The sequence below is a fragment of the Furipterus horrens genome, unplaced genomic scaffold, assembly GCF_987537825.1.
Source record: "Furipterus horrens unplaced genomic scaffold, mFurHor1.1.pri manual_scaffold_15, whole genome shotgun sequence".
Lineage (NCBI taxonomy): Eukaryota > Metazoa > Chordata > Mammalia > Chiroptera > Furipteridae > Furipterus > Furipterus horrens.
In genome coordinates this window covers 20,004,280-20,017,311 of record NW_028327185.1, presented here as the reverse complement: position 1 = coordinate 20,017,311, position 13,032 = coordinate 20,004,280, and the positions used below count along the sequence as shown (strand labels likewise).

Here is a 13,032-nt window from a genome sequence, read left to right as displayed (position 1 = left end):
TTTTTTATTATTAACTGCCTTTATACAAAGCACCCTGAGTTTGTCCCACTTGGACATGTACCAAAAAAGATTATTCCAAAATTTGATAACCTAGTTTTCTGTGCACACAGGGCCTGAGTGTGTTTCTTGATGGCAATGATCCCTGAATTATAGACTATGCTACCTTTAGGGAAACCTCTATTTGTGGACCTTAAAGTACACAGAACTACTAAGAAAGAACTCCATTGGCAAAAGAAATCTGCTTGGCGTGGAAATTCTTTTTTCAGATATCCATCATATGATACATGAGAATGGATTCGGCTGATCATGGGATCTCTGACCCTTAGCACTTATAAGGATCTTCCTGATAGTTGTGTATATTTCAAATAAGAGATTGTTCTTTTAACACCTTTCCTAACTTTTGTCCCGATGGAGTGTGTATACCCTCAATTATGTGTGCCCTTGTGCATGTAACTTGCTCCTCATGGAATTCCAATCATTGAAGATCTGATTATTGTATATATTTTTAACCCTGCTGAGAATGTATGCTCTTGCTCATATATAGCACATCGACACAAAACTCACTTTGTTATATTCTCAGTAAGGACCTGTCTTGTTTTAAACATTTCTCTCATTTGACTCTTTAATCGAACACCTTCCAGGAATTGGACTTTATTATGTTTTTATTCCCACAATCAGGCCTTTCTTTGCAAGGTACCCCCTTAATGACATATACCCTGAACATGGATTTCATCAGTCATGGATTCCTATGCATGGACCGACCTGACTACATAACCCACCTTGTGTGTTAGAGCCCGATGACGATAGGCACTCTTTAGCACAGACCATTTGCAGTAGGACACACTTGGGAACGAAGTCTTTCTGAGTCATACCCCAGTAAGCCTAGACGGTGGAAGTTTTGAATAATATTGATCTATGCATGCACCCTCCTGAACGTGGCATTTTTGGTGATAATCACCTCTTAGTATAGACCTAATATGCATGAATCCTTATCTTTGAATACCCTAGTAATCAATTTGTGTGATTATAGCTCATGTTGATTATGTAACCCGTTGGTTTTTTTAAACCCCTGTACATGGAACTAGCTTCCTGAATATTTACTCCCTGAGCATTATGGACCTTCTTGATCACGGACTGCTTCGATTAGAAATTGCTTTAGTGTTAGCCATATCTGAGCATTTACCCTACTGAATATGTATAACCCCTGACTGTGTACTTTTCTGAGGGTAGAAGGACTGAGTATGAACCTAGCTGACTACATCCTCAGACCATAAATTGCCCTTCATCCTGAGCATGGTCACTCCTGAGAAAACACCCTTCTGATGATTTCTGTCTGTGAGAGGAGCCACAATGTGCATGAGCTGTCTGCTTGTGGAACATTCTGAGCTGAATCTCTATGAGCTTGGAGCTCCTGAGCATAGATCATTCTGAATATGGACCCATTGTGAGAATAAAACCATTCTCAGGACTAATCCCCTTTAGCATCGACTCCCTCACTGTGGACCCTCCTGAATGTGGAATCCTGGGAAGTGATCACTTGTGAGCATGGACCCCATCAGTGTGGAACAGTCTGATCTTTGACTGCCAGAATAATCAACTTCCCTGATCACAATTTTCTTGAGCATGTACCGCCTTGATTATTTATAGCCCCAGTACATGTATGTTTCTGAGCATGGAACCCCTTACATGGACCCTCCTGATCCTGTACTGTTTTGATTATCAACTTCCCTGATCATAGCCCCACCTAAGCATGTATCCTGTTGATCATGTATAACACCTGAATATGTACCTGCCTGAACATGGCTTCTTCTGAATATGGAGACCCTGTACAATAACTCTTTTTGCCTTGACCTTCTGTGTGTGAATTCTCCTAATTATGGACCTCCCTGGTTATAAACTACCATGGTCACAATTATTTCTGAGTATGTTCCCCATTGATAATGTATAAACCATGAAAATATACCTTCTGCAGCCTAGACACCCTGAATATGTATTATCTGGACTCTGTACTCCTGAATCATAGGCCTCTCTTGAGGATAAACCCTCCAGAAGATGGGCCTTTGTGAGTATGGACCCACTCTGAGAATGGACCCCATGGCATGTGGTGGCCCTGAGTGTGGGTCATCCAGAGCATAAACAACATGAACATGGACCCTACTGATCATGGATCCCTGGGCATAAGCTAACCATCCGAAAAAAGTCGTAGGTCTTTGTCAGTTGAAGACAGCTCATATAGACAGGGAATCAGGCTCACTCCCTGTGACCCCAAGGAATTAAGCTGAGACTAGAGGTAGAACTGTGTTGTGACCTACTTCCCGTTGCTTGAGAAATGACTTGGCACAATGAGAGCTGAAACCCCTTTCTGGGCCGGGGGTGCCTCTGACCTAGCTTCCTGGGTAGAGCAGGGTGCTGGTGATCGTTGGGGAAGAGCTCAAGTCTCCTGGGCTTGGCCCGGGAGACTTGGAGATGTGATTCCAGGGAATTCCAGAAGGCTGAGAGCAGCCCCGATATGCAACTCTCAGCCCGGTCATCTTTTCGTATTATTTATTAAAAGCTCATCATTTATATAAAGTGAAGGCATCACACCCACCCCCAGAGACTCCCAGGTCATGAGAACCAGGGGGACTGGGCTTGGCATGGCCTGGGGCCCAGAGAAAAGAGCCATAGAGGCCACATGCACCCTTGTACCCAGCTCCGGGCAGGATGCCTAGTTTTTTTCCGAAATAGATGGAAGCGGGTCTCCTGACGACCCCAGTGTCAACACAGGCGACCCAGCCACCTTGTTTTAAAGGGACTTCTCAGACTTGAACTTGCTGCAGGTGAGTAAATAGATAAAGAAAAGCCCCGGAGAAGCCCAGGCCGTGTGAGTAAAAGCACACGCACTCCATCTGCATCATCTGTTTCCTTTGCTCCCCTCACCTTGCTGGCTCCCCCCTGGGGGCCGGGGCCTGCCCTCCCCACAGTTCTAGATGTTGCTGTGAGCTGCAGGTCATGCGGCCACCACCCCTGAGGGGTGTGGAGGGTGCAAACAGCTCAGTGACCTGAAGCAAGGCCACACTAATCCAGCGAGGCCAGCCAGGCATGAGCATCTTGTCTGTCCCTGGCCTGGGAAATGACACTGAGTCCCATCAGGGGTGTCCTGTCCTGCCTGGGCCATTTGCAGCTTTGTCAGGAGCCTCTTTGAGAAACTGGTGAGGGTGATGCAGCTTGCAGAGCAGCGGTGACTTAGCCCAGTCACCTGCCAGGGAGCCCCAAGACTTCGGGGGCCCTGACAGACGGGCGGCAGTCCAAAAGGCTCCAGCCATGAGCACAGGAACCTCACAGACAGAGCTGGCCCTGATCAGAAGCCCAGACGCCTGTCCTGCTCTGCCCTGGGTCTGGAGCTCCTGGCTGGAGGCCTGGGGCCAGCTCTGCCCCCTGAACCAGCGTCATTCAGACGAGAGAGATGCGTCCCACCCAGACCGGCAACTCCTGAGTGCAGAGGGCGCGCACGCTTGCAGGGCTCCGGTCTTTCTGCACATCAGCCATGTGGACAGTGGTCCTGAGATGTTAACACGGTGGCCTGGTGCTCGCTCCACACAGCAGGTAGCAGCCCCGCTCCCTTCCACAGTCACCCCCGCCTTTGGGCACCTGCAGCCCCACACCCCTTTGCTGTGAAACGGGGTAAGTCCGTCACGGTCTGAGTTGTGCTTCCCCCTCCCTGCTCAGGTCCTCATGTCACCAGACTCACCTTCACAGCCCTCCCCCACCTTGTGCTTCCACAGGCTGCGATCTGCCCTGTAAACAACACAAACAAGAGCCTTTCCTTTGACCACTTTGCCTTCCTCTTTTCTCCCCTTCACAGGGAACAACACACAAACGTGCTGGGGGTTCCTGTGCTTCCCCATCTCTCTGGTTCTCTCCACCCCCACGGCCCCCCTAAAATAATCAGCACCTTCTCCCACTCAATCCACGGGATCCTATTCAGTGGTTATAACATGATTCCTGTCAACACCTTTTTTTAAATACTCTCTTCCTTTCTGTCACCACCAGGGAAACTAAAATTCCGTTGGATATTTAAGGAGAATTCGTCATGTAGGAACTACTTAGTCTTAGGAGCCAGTGCAGAAGAAGGTGTGGCCCAGAGGTGAGTGACAATGGGGATTGTCAATGGGGATCCAGAATGCTCACCCCCAGGGGGCCACCCCAGGGACTCACCCGCCAGAGCCCAAACCCAGGACCCACCCCAAGGAGCCCATCCGGACGGGCACCCCCATTGGGACTCACCATTAGGGACCTATCCCCAGGACCCCACCTCTGGGCAGCAGCTCACAGGTATCCCCTTTATCTTCTCTGTCTCTGTGAGGCCGAGTGGAGGTGGGTGGTTACGGGCAGTAACCTGCGCTTCTGAGGGAACCACCTGTGCTGTGAGTCACCTCACGTCACAGGTAACTAACTCTCGGGACTGAGAGGCGACAGCTACCATTCCGGGCTGTTGGGAGGATTCCAGAAGATTCCGGGGTCAGGTCTGACCCTTGAAGATCACAAGCTCCTTCATGTTGGCGCAGACTCTCACAGCTGTATATACTGGACATTAAATTATAACAAGCACTAAGACAGGCATCATGGACTCAGATGAAAAATCTCACCTCCGTCCTGGACAGAGCAGCCAACCACAGTGACAGCCACATATCGCAGTGATAGGCCTGCATCATGAGCCTTCAGAGTCTGTGGGAGTCACACTCCACGTAGGAACTCACAAGAAGGTCATGTGCACTTGGAGATCTGAAGAAATGTTGAGGGCTGGAGAAGGTTCTAGACAAACGGTGTGTGCGTGTGAAGACCGGGAGGATAAGAGGACAGCGCATGGCATTCTATAAAGGCACGTGTGCATGTGTCCACATACACATGTACCTCTGTAGTCTAGCAGGGCTATTTGTACATTTCTTCTGTGGCGTGCTGAGCACATCATGGCTGTTGAGTGTGTGTTTTTGTACCCGTGCACACTGTGTATGTTCAGAGGCAACACAGGGTCCTCTCTAAGCCGTATGCTTCTAAATAAAATTATTTTTCTCAACACATGTTGTCTCATGGACTCTGCCTCTGAAAGGCTCGGGGACAGCGGCCAGCTGAGGGTGACACCTCTGTCACAGGACCACGTGGCCGCTTCCTTATGGCTGTCACAGCTCAGCCAGGGCAGTTATTTGAACTCCTTCTCTCCTCCTTTTAAACTCCAGGCTTGTCATGTCAGGCCTGTCCTCCTTACCCTCAAACTCACTGTGTCATTTTGAACAGAATTGCACCACTTCCTGGTTTAAAAAGAGAATGAACTTGGGATTTAAAAAGTGTAAGTTTGGCTTGGGTAATGCAGCAGGTGTGCATATGTGCGCATGTGAGAAGGCATGTCTCAGTGCATTGAAAAGAGAGACAGAGGGAGGCATGGGTGCAGATCAGGGCCAGTTGAGGAAGATTGTCCCCAACAGGTGACTCCAGGGGCTGAGCTGGCTTAATTTCTCCCACTGGGCACTAGCAAGATGTTTCACTGTTGTGGGCCGTAAACATTTTATGATGGATCCTTTCTGGTGGATGCTCAGTTAGTACTGGATTCAGACTCCATCTTCCCTTCTTCTCTACACACCCTGTCCCCACCTTATCGTCACGCTCAGTTGATGAAAGGTGACGAAAGAGAGTTCAAGTAACACGCAGAGCGAGGCCGTGCCCGGCAGTGTCACCGCATCCCTGAGCTGACCTGCGGGGTCAGTGAGGAGCCCTGTGTCTCCGCCACCAGTGTTCCCGCCCGGCCTGAGCATGCCTGGCCCTCAGTGCCAAGGTTTTCCTGAAGCTTCAGCTTCTTCAGGCTCTCTCAGCATGAGAAGGAATTTACCTCTATTGGGAGAGCCATGCTCAGGCTGCTGGGAACCACCCACTTTGCACGGGTCACAAGCCCAGAGTAGGCTGAGTCATTTAATGGGAAGCAGGTCACGTCATTAAAGAATGAAACACAATTGGCAGCAATGCCTGGGGGGCTGTGTGTGAAGGTGCATTCAGGAAATAAGGGGCTTTCAGGCCTTGGGGTGTTCAGGTGACCCCATTATTCCTTAGTCTAATAAAATCCAGGTAAAACTATGGGTCACAGCCTCCCGCTTCCAGGTGGAGGCTTTGTTAGGCTCTGCTGTGTGGGCCATGAGCACGTGATAAACAGAAATACGAGTGTAGTACTTCACGGTGCCAGGCACCAAACTGGGAAAACACTTGGAACCGGTCAGTTCTCACTGCTGATGGGAGGTGCTGTCACAGTAGGTGGACAACTGCTCCGGTTTGTCCAGGATTGTCCAGGAAATTTGGGGTGGTGGTTTGCCCATAAGGACACAGCCATTCTAGAGCACAGTGCCCTGACTTGAAGTCTATGTAATTTATAAGTTACACTATGTCTCCTTTTGGGGGTAATTTATTAAAGATGCTGTGTTGGTTGTTGATCCATCTTCATAGTTATAAACAGAAGTGAAATTATTCTTAAAATTATCAATGGAATAGAAAATGGTACAATTTCTCTGGAAACTAGTCTGTCAGATGCTCTAAAAGTCGAACATAGAACTACTATTTGACACATCAGTCCTACTTGTAAGTATCTACTTGAGAGAACTAAAATCACATGTCCCCACAAAAACATGTGCACAAATGCTCATGGCAGTATGACTCATAAGAGCCAAAACATAGAAATGGTCGAAATGTCTATCAATAGATGAATGGATAAGTGCAATATGCTGTATTCATGTCATGGAATAGTATTCACCATATAAAAAATCAAGTACTACTGACCCCACATAACACAGATGAACTCTGAAAACATCATGCACAGCGCAAGTAGCCAGACTCAAAAGGCCAGTGTGTTTCCATTCATAGAAATGTCCGGAGCAGGCAAGTCTACACAGACAGAAAGCAGGTTGGTGACCACCGAGGACTGGTGGAAAGAAGGGGTGACTGCTAAGGAGTTAGCGGTTTCTCTATGGGTTAATAAAGATGTTCTAGAATTCAAGAGTTGTTATGGTTAGACAACCTTGTGAATGTGCTAAATGCCACTAAATTGTACACCTTAAATGAGTGTTTATTTCTCAATTTAAAAATTAGGAGCGTTTCCCATAAATGAGGTTTATGAGTTTCCAGATTAAAAACATCTATTGGGTGCCCCTCAAAATGAAGTTCAAAGGAATTTCATACTAAATTACATTACTGTGAACTCTAAGGACACCGAGGACATGAATTTGAAACTGTCCCCGTGAGGCAGAAGGAGAAGGTCTCTTACAAGGAGCGGAGACACCAATTTGGCTGAATGTCTGTGTTCCCCAGCTGTGGTGAGCGCGACTCATTCTGCTGCTGAGCACATCTGTCCGCACTCTGTCTCAGCGCCCTTGGTGCTTAGACGCTTTCAACTGCAGAAGGGAATCACGAGGGCACTTGTAAATGGAAATCTATAGACGTAAACGTATTTTCCTAAAACATGGAGGGGAGAATGAAGGTAGGGCAGCGTTGCCCCACGGTCACAACTGTCAGGAGACTCATTCCCAGGTGTTGCAGGAAATGACTGGGTGTTCCTCCCGAAGTCCTAGAACGGGGTCCCCTAGGTCCAGGGCTCCACTGTCCTTGAATTAAAACCTGGCCTGTTGATACCCTCACATGTGGGTAGGACCTTTTCGTGTCTTAGTTCAGCTATCACAGCCCCAACTGCTCAGCCCAGTGTGTGAATAAACCCCATGATCCAAACTGGTCGTCAAATCTAGGGTCTCGTTATTCAAACAAAACATTCCTTATTGGTTCCACAGCCCCAGCTGCCCCCCACCCAGCAGACCAGGCTCACTCACTGTTACCTCATAAAGCAGACTCTCATGTTTACTCCACCTGGATGCACCTCCCATCTGTCCTCCAGATCCAGTCTCTGCCCACCTCCAGCCCAGAGCAGTCAGGTCACAGCGATGACACCGTGTGAACAAACAGCCCCAAACCCTTCACATGCATATGTGGTCCTGCGGGGGGAAGTAGGAGAAGCTTCATCCTGTGCCACGCAGACTCAGAGCCCTCGGCAGAGGAGGGGACCACCGTGTCCCACTGATGGCTCTGCAGTGGATGATGGGTCCCACGTTGGCATTTGGAGACTGCCGGAAGGGTCACGGGGCCCCATGCATTGCTCCTCAGCAGCAGTGGCCACAGAAAGTCGTGTGGCTGTGCCTAATGGTGAGGGCGTGGGCAAGCAGCCCCAGACGCGCCCCTGGTAGCATCACAGGACAGCATTAACGACCGCCACACCCTCACTGCCGCACCAGCCCCCCGAGAGCTCTGTCCTGTGAGTGTTGAGGATTGCTTACCAGCATCCGTGGGCTCAGGGCATGTTCCAGTGTGGAGCACCCCCACGGGCAGGTGTCAGAGTCAGCACAGCAGTGCCGCGCGAGACAGGTGGGGTGCTTGGCTCTGGGCACACACCCGCCGGTGAGCTCTCTGGAGTTCCGTCACGTTTTTCTTACCTCAGCTTTAGTGTTTGTCAAGTTAAATTGTGCTAACAGTGAGTTCCAAAGTGCGGATGGAAAATTATTGATAAAGAAACCACTGGCAAAGGTGTAAGCGTGGAGTGCAAAGAAGAACAGGAAAAAATGCAACTCCAAAGGTGAGTCATGGGGGGCAGGAGCATTACCTCTCAGGGGCAGGAGTGAGGGGTCCAGGGTCAGAGGAGATGAATAGGATCAGGGTGAAGGTCAGAAGGTTAGGGTTCATGTCAGGGTCAGGGTGTGAGGAATACTGTCATGGTAGTATTCCTCATGGGTCAGGGTCGGAGTTGAGAGTTTAAGGGTTGGGTCTACCGTCTTGAAATCCTCGGTTAGGGTTGTTAGGGTTTAGGGTTTGAGGTTAGTGGTTAGGGATAGGGTTAAGGTTATGCTTAGGGTTAGGGTTAAGTAGGAGTTGCCCAGGGACACACACCGGTCAGGGGTTGAGCTGGACCATTCCTTTTCTGTCCCTCGATCTTGGATTCTGACCATAGAATGAAATGTCTGCTTTGGTCACTGTTTCAAAATCAATGGGACCTCAGTCTAGGGTGTGGAGGGCCTCACAGGTCACGAGGGGTGTTCTCTCCCCTCCCGCATGTTTGCAAAGGATGCCACTGAGGGCTATAAAATGGGTTTTTACATGAAGATACTTGCTCTAAACAAGAAAGGGCTGACCAAAAGAAGAAAAACAAGTATCTACAGAGGGGAACTCGTGAACAGCTCTGCTCCCCCCCCCCCCCCCGATTTCCTTGGTTTTGTGGTGTTGTTACTTTTGACACTGGTATGTTATAAAACAGGATTCCTGGGGAGCCCACTTGTACACATGTTGCTCCTGGCTCTCATGGTTGACTGTTTATTCACAATCTCTTGTCTTAATTCCTGAGTCATCAAGATTGAAATTCAGGCAAGAAGAAAGAGCAATTCTTGTGCTTTTCTAAGGAAACATTGACTAACCCAAGATCACAGAGGTTGTAATATTTCTTCTAAGAGTTTTACCATTATAAGTCTTATAGTTAGATTTATTTTTTGTTTTGTGTGTATATTTACTTTTTCATTCATTTCTCCAGATATATACATTGGACAGATGATTATAAATGGAATTATTAATGAATATAAACACTTATATTATTTTTGATGTATGCTTTAAACTTGATTGTGAGGAAGGCTATACCAACTCATATCCTTTAGAGCAGCTTATGGGAATAAAATTTAACTGAACTCATATTATTTATGAATTATTTATCATTCTTTTCTTTCCACCTTTAGTGAGAGTAACTAACATCATTGAGTGAGGTTATGTTGTACAATGTGATGATCTGATACACATATATATTGTAAAATGTTTACCATAATGAGATTATTTGGCACATCTTTAACCTCACATAATTGTAATTTCTAAAACATATTTCCAATTACCAAAAAAATGTTTTCTTTCCAAAGGAAGTGAAGAGAATGTTAAAGACCCTGGATTCCTCATGAAGAAAGATGTGGAAAGAACACCATCCCATAAATGACAGTTGGCAGATTTCAAATGCTTCATCTAAAGAATGAGAATGCTAACAACCAGTCAAAATCAAAGCACTCCGAGAATAATGTCCTGGTTGTCATTAGGCTTCTCTGTACGCATTTAGTTATTTAGCAGGATATTACTTACTGCATTAACTACCAAAGATACGTTCCGTAATGGGAATGTAAATTACATCCCAGAAAATAGTATTTCCCCTCAAGGGACTGAGAAACTAAACAACATAGATTTTGGTCTTCAAAGACCATCAGAAGTTACGATATAGACAAAAGCCAGGCCAAGAATGAATTTCCCACCGTGTGTATTTATAAAAGAAAGCTATTGATCACTACCATGCAATTTGAGGGGCACCGGGGATGCAGAAGCCACTGTTAGAAGCAGCAGTCAGGAGTCTGCGCAGTGCACATGACAGTCTAGAGAGCACGCAACAACAGTTCAGCATGGTTTGAGGTGTATTCCGATGGAGCCTTGAAGGGTCTGCACGGCTTAGAGACAAATTTTCACATCACTTTCCTATGGTAAGAATGAGAAAAAAATCACCTGACGTGAGGAGCTGGCCCACACTCTCCACTCTGTCTCAGTTAAAGATGGACAACTTCCCATGGACAACTTCCTGGAACAGCAACAGCAGACAAGGCCCTTCTGTAACATGATGGCTCAAGACACAAACGAGACCTGTCCACAATCACTTCTGAGCACGGACAGAACAGGCTGCAGTCTGCTCTGCCTGCTCTGCTCAGGTGAGACATCCTCAGTCTTCCGTCTGGGATGCAAAGCAGAAGTGCATTCCCAAGCCAGCGGGGAGCTGACTTATATAGGGAGATGCCCCTGCCCCTAATCCCCGATTGATCCAACCTCAAGCAAATGAGGACTCCAAATCCTCACAGTTTGATTGGTCCAAAAAGCAGTGTCCTGATTGGTTGGAGTGGAGCCACCCTGATTGGTCAGTGAAGATGCTAATTGGGAGGGGATGTAGCTGCACAGCTCTCATTGGGCGGGGAAAGTCTCCGTCCTATTGGCTGAAATACAATTCTAGGAACCCCTTTATAAGGGTTGGCTCAACAGACAGAGACGCGGTGCAGGCAGGCAGTTGGTTCAGGGTGGGAGGCACTGAGTGCAGAGCAGGAGGCAGACAGCTTAGTGCCGTCTTCTCCCTGATGGATGGTTTGTGTGAGAGGCCCCTGCTTAGAAAGAGCTTCTAGGCCCTGGTTTGAAATTGAGGCCAGTTAACCACCAGGATCCCCTCTTGGTAAGTATCTTCTTTCTAGGGGTCGACAATAGTGTGGAGGAGTGTTGGCAAAATGTCTTTCTGGTCAGAGATCTTTAATATGTTATATCCCTCACAGGAGAGGGATTTCCCAAGATGTAGTTAACGTCACATCTGTAAAGCCAATACTTCTCCTTACCTTAAAAGAAGTAATCTATCGCTTTGCTTTATTTTTAATAGTGGTGAAATTCTGGGGAACACATGATACCATCTGCCGCGACCCACGCAGCTCAATGTCGAAACCTAAGGTACCAGATGGGGGGGGGACATAGAGGTGCAAAGAAAAACACAGACACAAGATTAATGCAAAGGGGGGGTCAGGTGGTCCATCGCCCTCGAATGGAGAAACAATGACACAGGCCTGAGTCCACCAAGTTTATTTATAATGTTCCATTCCATCAGCTACTGACATCACCAGTCAGGAGGGAAAACTAACAAGTGAAACTTCTAAGAAACGAAACTTATGAGAAACTCCTGAGAAACCTGTAGGCAGAGTGTTCTCAGATATCTTGCAAGCAGCTCCTGCTCTAATCTAATAGGATGTTCCCTGCTCCTACCTCGTTTTCAGGCCCCACGGCTCCAGCTTTCCTTATCAAAAGGCTGCATGTTGCAGACGTATTCAGTCAGACAAGACCTCGCAAATACCTGACCCATCAGCAAATGTAGACAATTGGGCAACACCTGGCAAATACCTGATCCCGGCCAAGCAAGTTGGCCTTCTTTTTGGAACTTCAGCTTTCACCGTCCCCTACAATCATCAAGAGAGCTGACACACTGTTAGAGTGACATCAATAGGACACGGGGTGTTGGCATAAAACACAGTGGTGGCACCAATTCAGACGCATCCTTGGGAACCAGGTTTAATAGGCCTTGTCATAACCTACAGAGAGAAAGGGACCACACACTCCCAGAGCCTTTCAGGCTAATTTTCAGTAGTTAAATCCACCAGGGAATTGTAAACACAGGGATGTGACAAAAGCAAATTGACAGACATTTCTACAGTGATCTCCTATATATTGTTATGATGCATAAAAGAAATTAGAGTCTTTAAACTAGAAAACGTATTCATAGAGTCTTTATCTTTGCTATTTTTCTGTTAAGGAAAACGTTAAAATCAGTTTTTTAATGGCCCTTTAGTATGTTGGTTTTCCTTGTCTGTGAACTAATATGCATGTAGTGCCATCTAGTGTTCAGAAAGCAGAGTCCAATGCAAATGATTCTAACAGGTTTCTTCCATTTTTGAAATTGGCGATGTTGAGTGTGGGCCATAAAGACATCTGAGGAATAATTATTATTAAATGTATTGATTGAATCATGCCTGCACCTGTATAAATAACTACCTGTTCCAGGAGAAAAGACGAGACTTACTGAAAAGTTCAATACTTATTAAGCAATAAAAGAGATTTTTCTAGTTTTTATGTAGAGCTTTTAATCATGAGTCACTGTAACTCACATGATCAAACCTTCTTGTAAGAGACTTTTGAAAAATAAATGATATATCTTCTACAGACTTATGGAGTAAAATTAGATATTTATTTTGCATGGGAAACATTGCTTAATAGACTAAGTTAAAACATTTTGCAGAGACTACAGTAGAATGCGGTCTGACTTTTGATACCCAGATTGAAAAAAATCCATACCCCATATACGGGTCCCTGTCAGCTGTCCATTCGGTCTGTATCTGCAGATGTGTGCTGGGGGGAGGTGGGGCCAGTCTCCCGCCAATA

At 46.9% G+C, this 13,032-nt stretch overlaps 1 long non-coding RNA gene across 1 annotated transcript in view; it reads left to right on the top strand.

Annotated features, from left to right (window-relative positions):
- LOC149992498 (uncharacterized) overlaps positions 1-171 on the top strand; it is a 353,081-nt gene extending 352,910 nt beyond the window's left edge. Inside the window, exon 4 of the long non-coding RNA XR_016508280.1 lies at positions 111-171. This is a non-coding gene — a long non-coding RNA (uncharacterized LOC149992498). The remainder of the gene's footprint in view (positions 1-110) is intronic.
- Positions 172-13,032: the final 12,861 nt, after the last annotated feature.